The sequence below is a fragment of the Pectinophora gossypiella genome, chromosome 8 (genome assembly GCF_024362695.1).
Source record: "Pectinophora gossypiella chromosome 8, ilPecGoss1.1, whole genome shotgun sequence".
NCBI classification, from domain to species: Eukaryota; Metazoa; Arthropoda; class Insecta; order Lepidoptera; family Gelechiidae; genus Pectinophora; species Pectinophora gossypiella.
This window is the reverse complement of record NC_065411.1, coordinates 12394814-12413550: the sequence shown is the minus strand read 5'-3', so window position 1 is coordinate 12413550 and position 18737 is coordinate 12394814. Positions and strand designations below refer to the sequence as shown.

Genomic DNA, 18737 nt, shown 5'->3' with positions numbered 1-18737 from the left:
TCACTTTGACTTCCGATAACTTTTTTTTTATCTTTGATTTCACTTTGATTTATCTTTGATTGACCGGTACACAGACTTAGGCATAGTTGTGAAGTAAAATAAAATAATTATTAAGAAAGGGATAGCGACAAAATGATTATTTCTGAAGTAAGGTAGAAAATCTAGAAAAAGGTACAAAATGGGTCATATCTCCTAAACCGTAAATAATTGCTGAACATATATGGGGGTGTTTCTGGTAGCTAATGAGCCCCTCTTTCTAATTTTTCATTTTGAACCTGAACTTCTGGGCCACCCTGTATATGGATTCACAGAATAAGTTAATTACCTAGAGGTTGCCAGAGTAGGCAGATGGAAAAAGTAGGTACTTTATATTAGCTATTTTCTTTTTAACTTTATATGCGTCACATGCCTTGTATTTTGAAATAATGTATTACTGTCAGCTACGGACTTTGAATGCATAATTTATTTATAAAATGATAAATAATAAAAACAGTCTGTCTAAAGGCGGAAACATATATTGCGAGGCATGTGCCCCTTGACTTACGCCACATGCCATGCTAAATGAAATGCAAGCGTAGCAAGCATATGCCTCGCCGCGAATGTGAAAATAGCGAGGCGTGCGACACACATGGCGTGCGGGGCACATGCCTTGCAGTGTTTGTATCTTTGTATCGGCAATCTTCACAAAGTAAAATCATAACTTCATAATTTTCTATGAAAGTCGGCTTGGATAATTGTTTTTTTACCGTGTTATTTATTTCCTATCCTTACATATTTAATGTCGTCAGTAATTACTGTAGCAATGGTTGTCGACGTGGGCGGTGAATGTTATGACGCCTGCTTCATACGGCAGTCATATTTTTACAGATTCTTCTATGATGATTGATAACAGAAGTACCTACATTAAGGGGCGTCGCCTTCTTCTCTCGTGTAGGTTGCGAGGACAGTACTTGACCTAACGACTCTGGTGTCAAGATTACTCATCATCATCATCATGTTATCCAAACTATATCCAGCGACGGCGACTCCTAAATACCTATCCCGGGTCGTTGTCGAGTCTGTCGGTCGAGTCTTCCGTATTTAAACACATAAATTTTGCATCGTGCTTGCTAAGATTACTGTTGAGCTGCCAAAAGTCATGGCTCATGTAATCAGAAATCAGAAATCATTTAACGACTACAGACTTACGTAAGTAAATAATAGCTGGAAAGGATATCACGAAGCACGAATCATCTTACTTTCGGACAAGCGGAGATCAGCCTGCAATGTACTAACCAAACTATTGATCACAAAGTGATTTCTGTGATGTCCCCACCAAAATTCGATACCGGGACCTCCAGATTGTATACCCGATGTTTAATCACTAGACTACGGAGTCCGTTCAGTGTTATCGTGCTACACATTCGTCACGGCTTGACGAAGGGTGCGGATTCAAATTCCGTTCCATTCGAACTTTTTCATTTTGTTATTCTTTTTGATAATAACTGATTTCAAAGTGGTAACTTTTTCCAATTGAAAAATCTAAACAGTCCTTAAGGTAATGATCGCTAAAATCAATAACGCTACCTAGTCAGTCAGCCTTCAGCTATCAATGATTTGACTTCGATTCGCAACGAGTGCCCGCCGCACCCTTCGCTCCCCTCTGATGTGAATAATACCTGTCAGTAAGGTAACTTCATAGAAACAGTTCGATTCGACTTATACATTCATTGCCCTGCAATAATTCTGGATGTTTACAGATATGTTTGTTTGTATGCACTCGTTGGAACATTACACAACATGAGCAGCCTTTTTTTTGACGTTGGGAAATGCGTTACGCATTCCACCTCGCCCGGGGGGACGACGTGGTTATGTGGGACTCCCCGGGTGTCGCCACCCGGTATACCCACTAAAACCCAACGGTGTTCCTCTTTGCCGCCGTGTGGCGGGGATACGGGAACGCAATTGCACACAACCGCGTCCCCGCCGGCGGAAACATGAGCAGCCTACATAAATCCCACCGACAAGCACAGGCCTCCCCTCATTTTTTTATGTCCTTGTGATAATAATAGTAATACTTAACACGATTGGCATTCGACCAGGTGGCATGGGTTCCGTTCCAGGTCGGATCAATTTAGAATGCGAATGTGTTGAATTTACTGTACAAAAATCGATTTAATCTTTAAGAAATAATCGATATATTCGAGTCAACTACTCATTTTTTACTTGTTGACTATTCTGTCCTTGTGAATAATTTAAATAGAATATAATTAAATATTCATCGTTACAACTAAACAGTTGTTTTCTGTAGAATTCTATACATAATGTGATCCAAATATCAAGCAACAATTATATTTGCTTCTACCATTACATTGTATTTTCGAATAGTTACGTACCCAAATTATGAGAAAATGAATAATTCATCCCCTTAGCATTATCCCGTTTTTCACAGGGTCCGCTTACCTAACCTGAAGATTTGACAGGTCCGGTTTTTTACAGAAGCGACTGCCTGTCTAACCTTCCAACCCGCGAAGGGAAATCTATCCCAATACAGGTCAGGTCACATACCTGCGAAAAATGCATTTCTCGGAAATGTGAGTTTCCTAACGATGTTTTGAGAAAATAAATAATTATCACGTTAAATCTCGACAGCGCCATCTATATTATTTTTGGGGATTCTCAAAAGTCCCTCATTATCCAATAGAACGTTTCTGAATTGAGTCGAATCTGGAAATTTCAGAACGCGGACTATATTTTAAACCTAGTTTACCTTTTAGTCTTCGCGTTGTCATAACACTGATAAATTGGAATTCAGTGTTGTCTTCCTTTATTGTTTAGCTGATTTTAAATTTACAAAGTTGCCACACTCTTTGTTCCAGTATATTGTGTTCGGCACTGAGCCACGTCGCTTCGCTTCAAAAATGATGGGTGTCAGTCCATTCAGCTATCGTACGGAAGCCATTACCACCCTCACGACGTGAATGGGAACAAAATGTACAGCCTTCAACATCGACGAAAGAAATAGCAACGCCATTGAAAGGTTAAAGGCTACGGGAAAATAAGAGGGTAGCTAAAAAATTGTCCAATACAAAAGATATATTTTGATTTGCAAATAATAAATTTTAGATATAAAATATTAAAAGTTTAAAGACGTGAAAACTCGGGCCACCCATTGTAAAAGTAACTAATAAATATGAAAGTAAGCTTGACAACAATTTATTATTTCTATTGTAGGAAAGTTCTACTGAAGAGATCACATGTTGCAAAATATAATAAATCTTTTCTCTATTCTTCGCTAAAAATGACACAAAATGAATACAAACTGCACTAAAATATACATTTTCACAAAAGAATACTTAAAAATAGTGGCGCGAGAAAGAGAAATATTTACATTTTATGATGCGTCGTATTCTCAGACGTACAAAGCTGTGTGTACATTGTAAGAAACACTGAAACGTCACATTGTATCTGACAAATTTTCATCTGTTAAATCCGTTTTCACATAAAATTCAACCAAGCTTGCTCCTATCTTACAATTTATATCCCATTTAGAACCAACCTTCCACACGCTTTCAACTAAAATGCAAATACTGTTCAATTTTACGCTGTATTTGTCGTTGAATACGGGTGAAGATTGATCGGCCGGCGTTCGGTAAATGGATGTAATCGGTCCGTATCAATAAGAGTATCAGGGAGTCTTCTGATACTTTCATGATACGTCGGTGATACTCAAGTTTCACTCGACTTATTGAGTGGGTATTGCTGGTTTATTGATGACGTAATAAGTACAGTATTGCCTTCGTCGTTACTATGAAGAAAATAGCTCGTTTTAAAATGTGCTGCCGCAAATGAGTCTTTGATGATACACCACGTCTCCACGAGCCGTATCGGCATTGTGCTTCGGTATGTAGGTAGTTGAAGAAAATTTTATTTAAATGTCAAGTAATACAGTTTTATTTAATAAATAACGTGTTGCTGTTTATTTACAATATAAACTCAAGGGAGGAAATGGACATTGCATGGCATATGCCCCACACGGCATGCGCCGCACGCCTCGCGATTTACGTACTTACGTTCATATTCGGGGCGAGGCATGTGCTACACATGTACGCATGTATAATACATCAAAGTAATGCGTGCTTCGGAGGGCACGTTAAGCCGTTGGTCCCGGCTATTAGCCGTAAAAACACCTCCACCAACCCGCAGTGGAGCAGCGTGATGGAGTATGCTCCATACCCCTCCGGTTGATTGAGGGGAGGCCTGTGCCCAGCAGTGGGACGTATATAGGCAGTTTATGTTATGTAATGCGTGCGGAGGACGGTGTTCTGGGCACATGCTTTTGAATGTCTAGTCTCTTTGTAAAGTATTTTATCTATCTATCTATCTATCTTTGTGTTTCTTCGTCTTCTCTCGTATGAGCTGTGAGCCTCAGTGTGAGGGTTACTATTAAGCTGCTAAAGGCCTATCACACGATTCATCTAATGACTATATACTTAATAAATAAATAAAAAGTTTCGACCTAGGTAAAAAATGGAAAACTCGATTTTTACCTAGAATGAAATTAGTGTGTCCGATCCCAACTTTTGTTGAAGAGTACCTATAGGCTAGTTTCCAACTAGTCAAATTTGTATTTTTTTACTAAACGTCAAAGCACGAAATTACTATGGGATTTGAATGAACAAACTAAGTAACCGTGACGTCATAGAAAAAGTGGCAAAATGTGGCAAATTTTTCTTTATTAAAATTCATAAATAATGTTTTTTGCCGCCTTTAAATCTGTCTTTATTTAGTACTCATTCATCAGAATTTAATAATTTTTCTTTGACCTAGGAAACTATCCAATTTACATCAAAATGCGATTTTACAAAAAGGCGCTTATGAAGTTTTATACTGTAAGGCGACAACATGTAGTTGTCTACAATTTAAGCCGTCGTTGATAAGGACATGTCGACAGGTAATAGTGCAGCCGCCGTCAAAAGCGGATTAACATTGGCTTGTAACGTGCTTGTAATAGAGCAATTATGCCAAAGCGTGAGTACGAGAACGAGGGTAGAGGATAGTCACTTGTTTGTATGAGGGAACAAACAATTTAATGACATTCTTCTGATCGACCTTTAAGGTTGTAGTCATGGTTTAATATGTGAAATATCACGTTTCTGTACCTATAAAGTACCCTCAATAATTACTGGGTTTCTATCTATTGTTATGTTTTTATTGAAATTGGATGGTTTAGGGGAAGGAAGGAAGTAAAAGTAACAAAGAGATTTCACACTCCATCACAAAATCTATACAACACGAGTAGGTATTCAGGCTTTTCTAGACAAGTAATTTTAATAGAAAACAGATTTTTGATTAATAATTGCATTTTTTGTTCAAACATACTTAATTAGGCAAGCAGCATAGACTGCTTTTCTGGAACATACGAACTTTTTGTGGATGTAATGCCGTGGCAATATACTACGCAGGCGTAGCTAATTGCTACACGTAGTCTTTAAGAAATGAAATGAATTCATAAACTCTGGAATGTATTCACAACCCGTGTAGCCTGCAACCGACCTGGTGACCTAACCGCTGCTACGGTGACCTCTCGCGACCATAATAAAAGGCTAGGTCGGTCCAATGCAGCCTGCGGACTACTGGGGATGTGTGTTTTTTTTTTGGTTGGTTTTTGTATGGTTGGTTTTTGGTGTATGTACGTTTTTCGGCGAATGCTATCCAATGCAAATCTACAATAATGCGCGTACGATAATGTTATCAGATTATTTGTAAATTCGTATATTTTACTCCAAAGATGGTAATAGAGTAACAACTTTGTTGATTAGGTTATTCAACTATTCTTTCTTCTGGTACTGAGGTTGCTTTTGAGCTGCTATAGGCCTGTGACACGGCTCATGTAACGACTTCATACTTACTCATGATCATTGTAATGAACGCCCGCTATGCTTTTTTCTAATTGTTCTGTGAAAATTTAAGAGATGTTATTGTCCCGTTTTTGTGTGTGGCGTCCTTTTATAATAAACAATGTCTATTCTATACTTAGGCAGGTAGTAGCCGAAACCGCCTGCTTTTCGAAGCACCACAGTAAGTGGCCACTGTGGTGTTTTCACTCTAATGATTTTAAAAGTTTTAAGATCGCAATTATTTGTTCAAGTCGAGAAGCGTTTAGTTGAGCAAACATTTTCTTTATTTAAATAGTTGGAAAGTTCTAGAAACATTAAGTAATGACTAGGTAAAACTTTCAGAGTTTATCGCTACCACAATTCCGCTGCAAGTGGAAAATTACTTGCAAAATTGGTATACCTACTTAAGAATTAGCTCTTACAAAGTGGTCTTTGATCTTGCCAAGAAATGAGTAAACGACTTAACGTTGAAGTAAGACAGAGTAATTCTTCCTTCTCTTTGTTTTACGTAATATTTACCTAGTGTTCTATCATTCCAATCCGAAGGGAAAATGAGCCCAATACATACCTGCATACATATACAGGGTGTTAGTGACATCGTAACGAATACTCAGAGGGATGATTCAGACCATGATTCTGAGTCGATATCAAGTGGAATTTTCCGTCGCAAAATTCATGTTATTTTTTTAGTTTTTTTACATTATTTTCAATTCTATACTTTTGCGATGGAAAATTCCACTTGATATTAACTCAGAATAATCAGCTGAATCATCCATCTCAGTATTCGTTACGATGTCACTTACACCCCAAACAAGTACATACAGTAGCCATACAAGTAGGTATGGGTGTTAGTGATACTGTAACGAATACTGAAGGGGATGAGTCAGACCATGATTCTGAGTCGATATCAAGTGGAATTTCCTGTCGGAGAAGTCATGAAAATTTTAGAGCTTATTTAAATTATTTTCCGTTCCATACTTTTGCGACGGAAAATTCCACTTGATATCAACTCAGAATCATGGCCTCAATCACCCCTCAAAGTTTTCGTTACGATGTCACTAACACCCTGTATGTATCTGGCTGGTTTTCCTTTCGGGTTGGAATGACAGACAGGCAGCCACATTTGTAAAAAGCCGGACCTGTCAAATATTTAGGTTAGGTAAGGGAACCACGTGAAAAGTAAAATAAACATTATGTCTCGTTTTCGAATCTCGGCTCGGATTGTAACCCACTGAATTCAATACAATATAAAATGGTATTTATTGAACCAACCAACTATGGGTACAGTTATGAAGTAACAGAACCAACAGCGGGGTTAAAATGGCCACATTGAAGCAATTCACCTAAGAAGGCAATATTGCAATTTGACATTTGCGCATATAAAAGTAAGTGCTCGATGCAAACAACTGTCAAATAGCAATATTGGTTTCTTAGATGAATTGCTTCGATGTGGCCATTTTAACTCCCCAGATCTAAGCATTGCTACTACTTTCAACAGGTAAAAACTGTACTATAAATACCAGAAATTTTATTTAACGTGACTTGTCGCAGATTGTATTAATTACTTTGCCTGACAAATGAGGAGCGCTGAGATGACTGCTTTGACTATAACAAAAACGAACCACATGCAAAAAAGGACTTTTTTTAGCCTTCAACCGGGCATTGCTGACCGCTACATATTTCAAGACTCAATTTCATTTTTTCATCTGTCACAGCCACACAAGACTTATGTGTTGTGGGCATAGAATGTGTAGCCAATTTAGTAACTGTGACTTTTGCGGGTACTTACTTTATTTTCTCTTTTCTTCTATCTTGTGGGTTGTGGGGTGGATTACCATCAACCCTGGTGTTAGGGTTTGAGCCGCCAAATGCTCCTGACATGGCTCATGTAACGACTACTCGTCAGTATCTAGATGGTTAACCTGTAATGCCCAAATCAAACTGGGGATCACAAAGTGTTTTTTTGTGATATGTCCCCACTGGGATTCGAACCTGGGACCTTCGGATCGTGAGCCCAACGCTCAACCACTGAACCACGGCAGCCGTTTCTCACGAAAATATACCTTATCTTTTTACAGGAATTGGATTTAATATACCCACTTATCATGCTTTGTTTAAATCCCAAGTAATAAGGGGCGATTAACCGGGCACAAATTCTGACACGTGACACCAATTTGTCATCATCAATCTTTGATCCAAAAATAAATTCAACTCATAAAATCGAATTCCCTTTTATTTCATGTACAATGTTTGAAAAATATATTGAGTAAACTCCATAATTTTGTTGTTTGTTATATAAGAACCGTCACATTAACATGATCTTGCGGGCAGTCTTGAAGCTGTGATTAGTTTATTAATACCACCCTTAGTTTTCCGGGATTAACACGATCCGTCAGGATTATACTTAAATATTAAAATATAAAATAACTAGATAACTCGGTGGACTTTGTGTCACTTTTTTCATACTTTCTCTCACCGCTGAAACCTTTCGTGGATTACGACAAACGTTTCATAATCAAAATCAGTCAAATCGACCCAGCCGTTCGCGAGTTGTAGCGAACCTTACGATAAGCAAAGAGGGAGTTTTCAGACTATGTTCCCCAGAAACCATATTGATGGTGTTGTACAGATTTAACGTGATAATTACCTATTGTTTCATTACATACTCTCGGGTACATAATTATTCAAAAATACAATGTAATGACAAAAGCATATATAAAAATAATTGTTACTTTATATTTGGATCATATTATGTATAGGATTATATTGCTACCTATAATGCTTCTCTTTATTTTGATCAGAATAATAATGGGTGGAAGATATAATTGTGCCTGGGTGTAATAAAAAGGTTCATCGTTTTATACCCAAAAACAAAGACGAAAGATAAGGATATCTTTACTTTACGTAATCGGGAAAGTCCCCCGACGATTTTCATATAATATACGAGGTAAGATTTATTTGTAAGAAGTTTAGCGTGAAAGGACGTGGTTTACCCGTTAACACGGCGGTGAGGTCTAGTTGATGGTTTCCTGCTAATCAATCGTTCACCGCGGTCCCGTTAGCGCTTCATTATACATATAACCACTAATTACTAATGGCGCAAACGTTGATAAGATCGGCGCATATCGCTGCACTGCAGACCTATTATACAATAGTTCATGTAACTGGTTGACTGTAGAGCATTAGTATAAGAAAATGTTTACTTCGTTTCATGCAAGATCCGCTAGTAAAAGAATTTTTAAAGTTATATACAAACACGCCTGTAAACTTTCTCTTTATTATGTTATTAATCTACGCTGATATAGCGCGTAGTTATCTACCCGTATACTTATAAGTGTATAATCTCGTTGTTCTGAAATGTTTAGTGGTTGTTACATAAAGTATTTCTATTCTATTTTAACAAACATAAACAGCCTATATACGTCCCACTGCTGGGCACAAGCTTCCCCTCAATCAACTGGAGGGGATATGGAGCATAGTCCACCACGCTAATCCACTGCGGTTTGCTGGAGATGCTTTTACGGAATAGCAGGGATCAACTGTTTAATGTGCCTCAGAAGCACGGAATCATCTTACTTTTCTGGACAATGAATCGATTCTATTTCATAAAATAAACTTGTTTAGTTATTTACATTATTCCAAATTCGAAATTGTATGAGTGTTTCTCTCTCCGATATATACAGTATATATTTGCGATGACCTATAATTGCTTATATACATATAATGGTTTTATTGTTCCATCGCAAAAAAAGATCTTTTTCGAATACAAACTTATTTGCAATTGGTGAACTAGTGGCGACCTATTTCGATGTATGGAGAAAATAGCTTTTCAACGGCAAAGTCGATTCAATCAAATAAGCAAAATCAATCAGGCCTCCTTTAGAATATTTTTGGGAATTTAGACAGTTGGTACGAAAATACGCAAGTTGGACTCACACTTGACCGGATTTAAAAAAACAATCTTCTATTAATATTTCCTCAGTAAGTATCTACTGTGGGTGTGAATTTATAATATATCTATACTTAATGAACATAATAGAAGGTTACTTTAATATCGCGTTTATCACGCTACCCTTGCAAATTGCAGGGCTGGTCAAGTTATCATATCGACCGGTCACATCTGCATAGTGGCACCTTGACATGTGTCACTATACCGTGGGTCGCAGTCACTGACCTGATAACTCGTTATAACTGGATTATGTGAATTATACCTGATGAAGGAATAATGGTCGAAAGGTAATTAACGCTGTTATTTTTTATTGGGGAAGTCACACCACAACTATGGATATACTATTGGATATGGAGCTATATTCTGTTGTCAATTTTATGCAAAATTGACACTGTTTTATATTGTAATTATGTACTTGAATGTAATTTAATTTTATAAGTAATTACATCATTATTTTATTACTCATGTTAGTCATGGAATTGTATTGATTTATTATCTTTGACATTTCATTTTAATTTATTATCGAGAAGATTATTATGTTGACATTCTTTTGTTATAATTTTCGGCGCTCATAATTATGTTGTACAACTAAATGTGAAATAAATGAATCTAATCTAATCTATGATAGACAGACAATAACTTGTGTAATAGTAAATATATTATGAATTTAAATACAATTTAATTATTAATTAGGAATTTAGGAACTACGTAACTGGGAATAAAGGCGTGAGCTTACATTATTATTAATTTATTTACTTTTCCAAAATTAAGAAATATAAAGAAAGAAAGCCAATTATAGGTTTAATTATAGGCCACAAATAGACATAGTATAAATCGATCTGACAGCATTAATTATAAATACTAAATACAAATAAGCTAAACTAGCGTAAATACTAAACTTATCAAAACCCTTCCTATTTTCTACAAGTTTACTCTGGGTATGAAGTTATTGAAAACTTCATATTTAAATTTCCTTTTTATAAGTTATTATTAGAAACTACACATTTATTTAAGTTTATTTGTGACAAATTTTATTTACGAATTAAGTAACAATGAGTACGACATTTGACAGCTTTTATTGATGACGGCACAGGACGGTATTTTCATACAAACTCTAAGAAAACTTTCGTTTTGAGGTTTCGTAAAAAGCATCTCATTTGGCTAGATTGTTAAGAGGCCTATTATGTGAATTTGTTTCTTAGTTTGCTTATGTAATTTAAAACAAATTCGAAGATACCCGCCATGTAATAAAAAATTATCAACATCATTTCAATGATATTTTCGAGCATTTGTTTTGAAGCAAAGTAATATTAAGCATTCCGTTCTTAATATAAACGATGTTCCACCAAAGAAATATTGGCATTGTAAACTAGAATACATTGACAATGTGACCTTTGTACCGATATTATTTATTGCGTTCTTATTTCGAGTATAATTTTGTTTGTATAGTGCAGTGACACAGGCCTGAAGGGCACGCTATGCAGTTGTTGACATAACGTAATGATCAATAATACGCTTTTGTTGTAGCTTAAATGTTGTTGTTTAAATTCGCCTTATATAAGGCAGGCAATGATCTGAGAATCATACAGCCTTGACTTTAGTAATTTAACCTTGAAAATTCACGTTCAAAATAGGCCTAAGCTTCGTCTTCAGTTTCAAGGATCAATGTGATAATCTTTTTAGCATAAGGACTCTCTAGGATAGGTAGAGCAGTCACGGTCAAGGACAATTAATGTCTTGTTGGCAAGCAGCACGACACTAGATGAGGTAACGTCTAAACAACTACATTTCTATGTTGGGACGACGCGACTGTAGTGGCGCCATCATGGTGTCCTAGAGAGCTGTAGGAAAGTGAGTGATCTTCTTCTTATAGTGTGGGTTGTGAGATAGAATACCAACCTCATGAACCCTGGTGTCAGGGTTATTACTGAGCCGCCAAAGGCCTCTGACATGGCTCATGTAACGACTACATTACCAGTAAGTAGTAACTAGTTACTACTGGTACTTACTGGTAGAAGGCACGTTAAGCCGTTGGTCCTAGGACCAACGGCTTAACCATCCGGAGCACGGATCATTTTACTTTCGGACAATCAGGTGATCAGCCTGTAATGTCCTAACCAAACTAGAGATCACAAAGTGATTTTTTTGATATGTCCCCACCGGGATTCGAACCCGGTGCCTTCGGATCGAGAGCCCAACGCTCAACCACTGGACCACGGAGGCCGTTCTTACAAGTGTTAATAGACGTACTCATGTCTTTACGTACTTGATACATAATTTAACAGGATCCCGTGCGCGCCAGGTATTCAACATTAGGTATTTATGCCATGTCAGGTCGCTCGATTGAACACTAGATGTCCGTCAATACCAATGGTCCAGTCGTCTCGTCGACTATAATTTGATTGATTCGCGTAATTTGGCGCGCGACGGACACCGGTAATTGAGCCCACGTGCTGCCCAATGACGGCCAATGGCGCTAATTTGCCCGCTACGACAGGCACTAGTTGCGTACCTAACGAATTGATGAGGCATGTATTATGAGCAGGTAACGAAAATGGTTCGCAAATTGTTTTAGTGCCAAAATTACATAAACTCACGCCTATTTCCCACCGGGGTAAGCAGAGACTATAGAATTGCATTTGTTTCGATCCTGACACACTTCTCTTGCTTCCTCCACATTCATCAATCGCTTCATACACGCACGCCTGTTCAGAGTAGATCGTATTAAACCTTTTATAAGGACATCTCCAATTTGGTCATCATAAGTCCTTCTCGGTCTTTCTCTGCCAGCCCTACCATCAACTTTCGCTTTATATACCGCTTTTGCAATTCTATTATCCTTCATCCGCTCTACGTGTCCAAACCAACCTAACATTCTCTTCTCAATCTTAGTCACTATATCGTCTTTTAAACCACATCTCTGTCTTTATCACACTGTTTCACACTCTATCACTCAACTTCACACCGCAGATGCTACGCAAAGACCTCATTTCTACGGCATTGATCCTACTTTCATGCTTCTTCTGCCATACCCAACATTCACTACCGTACTTGAGCGTAGGGACAAGCACTGCATTGTGAACAGTCATCCTCAGTGGCAAAATTAAATTAAATAAAGCCATTTTTTTATTTCAGCATTCGTTTGTGCCTACTTGGTAGTCGCTTCTGTAAAAAATCAGACCTGGAAATTCCCGTAACCTTTATGAAAATGAGCCCTATGAAATACTGGACAAACACTAGGATAATGACGGATGGTTAGTATCGAAATACGATCAAATTGTTTGATGTCTTCACAATTTGACAATAAGTTTTTTTGGATCTAAAGACTAAAGGTAGTATTTATGTTAGCTTCTTATTGAAGTCTTCTTCTTTCGTGTGAGATTGAGACCAATTCATCATTGACCTAATCACACTGATATCATCGTGAGTCTATTAGATATTAAATATAATCCAGACACTAAAACCAAGTTAAACCTTTACCATACACATATAAAGCAAGTTAACAAAATTAATCTATACTGTTTAATACGGGAAAATCCATAATAAGTCGCTCTTAGCGATAAGGACGCTTTTGTCCAGCTTAGAATAAGTTGTTTTCTGTAAATGTCTTGTAAATTTGTATGCAATATACTGTTCTATTAATATTATAAGTGAAGCTCTACCACGTTATATTGTAAGTATGTTTTCGCACTACTTCACATCCAGCCCGCATTTTCCACTCGGGAGCCGTTTCATAAGCAGCTACAAGTTGCAATTTTTCATTTCCATTCTCAACTCGGACAATCGTTCATCGTTAGTCATTGGCCCAGTGTAAAATTGTATGTATACCTCACACTTTAAGATAGGTACCAGGTTTGAGTCTCGTGATATGTAACCTGAGTATGTAACTAATAACAATACCAGAACCCGAATACTTCAGTATAAGCCCAGTGCGGATTGCTGGTTAGTAATGACAGCTAACGTGCCTTCCGAAGCACGGAGGAGCCCGAGATGATTTTTTTTGTGGTCACCCATCCTATGATCGGCCTTTGCGAAAGTTGTTTAACTTCAACAATCGCAGACCGAGCGCGTTTACCGCTGCGCCACCGAGCTCCTCATATGTCAATATAAAACTGAATATTCTGAGAGCGCGTAAGATGCGGAAGAATTTTAATCTGGCTTTAGCATTAGACGTAAGTATATCTGGCCCAGTAATGAACGCTGTCCGAGGCAACAATAAATTACGTCAAAAAATCGTACGTTAACAATATCTGTAATATGGCCCCAGGTTTGTACGCAATATGTTCCTCTAACGCTATTTGGTTATTCGGGTTTCCATGAATTTTTAATCATATTTGGTTGCAAAAGTTTTACACGCTCCTGGTTTTTGTAAAACTGCATTAAAGCAGAACTTCAATATTCGTACATGTGCCTATAAAAGTAAAAATAAAAACTACAAAATATTTTTCGTGTCAGTTACAATGTAATAAAGCAATCAAAGTGAATGGCTCGTGCTATGAAATATGACAGACAATGCATGCAAAAATGTGGAACTTTCTAGGTATTTTAGATTGCAGCAACACAATACAACATAATTTCAGCTTTATTCAGGGTAGGTAATATTTAATTTTGAAACATTCTAATGAAATAAGCATAGTCATGAGCAATATCAACCCACCTTAAAACCCTGTCGCACTATCGTATTTGATATTTAATTAGACTTACGGTTTAATTTTTCAAAAAAGTTAAAGTGACATGGTTTCAAAGTGTATGTGCCATAACACCTTGCGGAATGATGTAAATTGAAAAATGTTACCTTCAACAAGTTTATGCATGATAATTACGTTGAATAAATGATTCCGATTTTACTTCATACAAAAATCTCGGTGTATAACCGTGTGCCGTCTTTCTCCGTACGCGCGAGTGAGACATAGCCAACGCTCGCTTACTTACTCCTTAACGGAGGTAATTACTCCTTAACTTAAAAGAGGTAAATCAAGCTCGCTCCGAGCTCGAATTGATGCGAGGCGGAATGTCCCTTCTAAACACAGTCATCTCCCTAACCTTATCCGGGTTTTCACGGAGTCCGCTTACCTAACCTAAAAAAATGACAGATCCGGCTTTTTACAGAAGCGACTGCCTGTCTGACTTTCCAACCCGCGAGGGGAAAGTCATTCCATCACAGGTTAGGTCACGTACCTAAGGAATGTGGATTTCCCCACAATGTTTTACTTCACCGCAAAGCACGTGATAAACATTGATGATCCAAACGTGAATTCGAAAAGCATTGGTTTAGGCCCTTGCTTGGATTCGAACCTGCGACCTCACGGTGAGAATTAAGCTTTCTTCCAACTGGACTACCACGGCTCCTTCTTCTTCTTCTTCTATTCACAGTAATATTATTTATTCTATGGCATCAGTCGATATAAATTTACCGTTGCTGTTTTTTTTCTTTATATTCAATATTCTTTATTTGCATACTATGATGGTGTACAAGTTTGTAAGTTACATGTATGAGTTTCACATCATAGACCCTTTCGGGCACAACAAAATAGAAGTTTAAAAGAGAGGAGTAAGCTTTTCAAATGGTAACATCAGTATCATTAAGGTATTCACTAGTGCTGTAGGAACATTTATTAATGAGAAGTTCTTTTATTTTTTTAATAAAGATTTTGTCACTTTTTTCTTCTTTTAATATGTTAGGCAGTTTATTATAAATTTTGATGGACATCACATATGGGGTACAAGAATGTAGGACGAGTCTAGATATTTAAAAAATAGTTTGCGTTAGACTTAAATCAAGTTTACTTAGTAAATGCCTATTCACTCAGGTTTAATTCTATAGGATAAAGCGGTTCTAAAAAAAGTCTTATAATGAACAAAGCACCTTCACATAAATGGACCTTTAATGACCTTTGATGGTGATTTATCACCATTTTCATCCCCGACTGACTGCAAGAGTAAATCAAAGTTTTATCGCACCCTGGTGGCACGGGCATCTAGAGCTCTTTACCGAAAACTTTATTTTATTCCGTTTGAAAAATTATATAAATTTTGTTTCTTAATTTTATAAAAAAATGTGAATCTATGTAGCGATCTATATCGAAACATAAACTTTTTTGTGTGTTCTTTTACTTTTCTCGTCCGACCTCATCATTTCCGATGCCAGGGTTACTATTGAGACGCCATAGGCCCTACATGTATTGACTACATACTTAGCGCCAAGCGCCGAAACCGGTCGGAGATCATCATCATCATCACTTAGGCGGATAAATAAAAGTTACTTAGTTAGTTCTGGGGGTCTTAAAAGGCCACATAGTTGCAATTCGTCTAAATCATTTTTTTTATATTTTTTTTTACATTTGTTGACATTGAGCATTTTGCATTTGTTGATTCCGTCAAGTTACTTTTTATATGCGCAATTGCAATATTGCTTTTTAGATGAATTGTTTTGATGTAGCCTTTTTAACCCCCCTGGTGTGATAGAAATTGCTTATTGCTAGTAGAAAAATCAATTCATGAATGAATCTTACAAATTCTGATTGGATGTTTTTCACCGATCGACAGTTGAGCGACGTGATAAAGTATGCTTTGTACTCCTTCCTATGAATGAATGGGAATAGTAGTTGCTCAGCAATGAGACTGTGGTATGACTACTATGTTATGTTGTCTATTCTATGGTACTGCAATATCGGTTGTACAGTGTCGTTACCCGCTATCGCTTGTAGCAAGATGCGCCGCGGAAACTTTTTTACAGAGATTGGTTGCGTACTTTTTATACGCGGTCTATGGCTAAAGGCGACATTTCTTAGCATATTTTTCGTGCACAGTTTAGTAGGTCAACGTCAGTTGTTACCGTGCGAATCTGGCTTCGTAAAGGCTTCTTCGCATTCAAATTTATTCAATCTAGGCTTGTTACACCGCTTTTTGGGACAAGGCACCAAACGCTGTGTACCGAAATGTTACCTCATGCTAAGGCAGAGGTGAGCAAAGTTTTACAGTAACGCTGGAAATTGCGATTGCAGTTGGTATAATGTAATATTTTTGTAATACTGCACACACGCACTTAACTTCCTTCACTTTTCTTATCTGTGAAAAGGTCCTTATTGATATTTAATATTATTTATTTATTAAACTGAATAGAAAAATAAGGTCTCTTAAGAATAAGCGTTAGTTTTATTGATAAGAATTATTATTATTACCGATTATTTACATTTGAATTTTACACTACTATAATTCTTGTATATGTATATACATAATCATACATTATTTAATTAATTCTGAAAACAATAAAAAGCAGTAGTAAATGCCTTGAATATTTGCTACAGCCGTATATGCTACAAGCGTAGTTACTGCTACGGAAAGCGTAGCACATGCTACGAATGCTCGAAGGCATTATGGACACGGAACGCGGCGTGCCAGCTAACCAGTGGTTGACTGAACTAAGCTCACTTTATGTCGCTTGATGGACGGTTTCGTTGCGAATGTTACCACTCAGCCATTTTGAAATCTGGTACTCTTTTTTTAAATACTTATAAAAATAATGCTACTCTGATTTATATTATCAATGTCAAATATTAAAATCTGTTCCGTAGTTTTTGTATGAATATGCCAAATATAACATCCGAACATCGTCACAAACTTTCGCGTTTATTAACTTATCAAAGTTTACATACTCGTAGTAAACAGTTATAAAGGGTTTTTCGATTCGTGATTAATTTTTAATAAGGTAAAAATACCTTACAAAGTCATTCTGTGACCACGAGCGTTGCAACGTGGCCGACGGGAAACACAAATTAAAAAACGGGAAAAAGACATTAAATTGTTATTATCTGATTTCTTATTTAATGTATAAAATGTGTAAATCTTTAAAAATACTATTTTTACGATTTTATGGTTAATTCTCTGGTAGCCCCTTACCGTAAAGTTTATTATACGTATCTATCTAAAGCCGCATTCTAGTGGCGGAGCGCGCGGCGCAGGCTGCCGGAAAAACAAACGTATGACAATTTACTGAGCGTTCATGGAGAAGCGTTTTGCGTGCGTTTGTTTGCATTGTAGCGTCACATATGTCGGGTGACGCGGAGGGCGACGCGGCAGGTGACGCAGTGGGTGACGTGGCGGGTGACACGGTGGGTAACGCAGCGGGTGACGCGGCTAGAATGCCATTGAACTGCGCACGTCGCTTGATGCGCCGTTTGACGCGCCGTCTGATCATGAACGAAGGAAACGCTTGACGCCTCGCGCGCCGCGCCTCGTGACGCCCCGCGTGTCCCTGAACGCAGCCTTAGAACTAGTACAAAATACGATTTGCTGAAGTTTTTTTTAAAGTATCGTATAAAGAGTATTTAAACTTTTCGAACAATAGAAGTTCAAGTGCAGTTAATAATTAATGCATCTTATTGATTTTTTACTGTGTTTCTATGTGAAAAGTTTGAATATTTAAAACGATATTATTGACTCCGCAATCTACTTACTACATCTTTCAGGTATTTGTGTTATAGAACACATCCAAGGTTTCCTACAAAATTTGTAACAACCGTTCATTTAGTTGTGTGTAAGTGTAACCTTACCGGGAGAAAGCGCTCCCCATTTGTCCAGCTAAGTAGTTGATGCCATTTACGGCGAAAGTACAATGAGTCAGTTAAAAAAATATAGTGCTATTATCATAAAAATCAAAGCATATAAAATGTCGGTCTAAATCCGATTTAATGTCTAAAGAACAAAGTGAACATGAGGTATTTTAGCAATTTTTGCTTATTTAACATAATTGAGCCACCATAGAGCGCAGAAAGGGTGTAATGGGCCGCCCTCGTGACCCAAATAGCGGACGTATAACATTATATTAAAAATTGTTTTACATCTAATGAACCCCGGGTATACCTAATGAGCATTTTGAGGGGACTACATATTATTTTATAGGTAGATGA

At 37.3% G+C, this 18737-nt stretch overlaps 1 protein-coding gene and 1 non-coding gene across 2 annotated transcripts in view; one reads left to right on the top strand and one right to left on the bottom strand.

Annotated features, from left to right (window-relative positions):
• Positions 1-18737, top strand: part of LOC126368659 (uncharacterized) — a 43905-nt gene that overhangs the window by 12717 nt on the left and 12451 nt on the right. The window lies entirely within an intron of this gene.
• On the bottom strand, positions 11980-12051 carry Trnae-cuc (transfer RNA glutamic acid (anticodon CUC)). Its single transcript has one exon. It is a non-coding gene; the product is annotated as a tRNA-Glu (tRNA).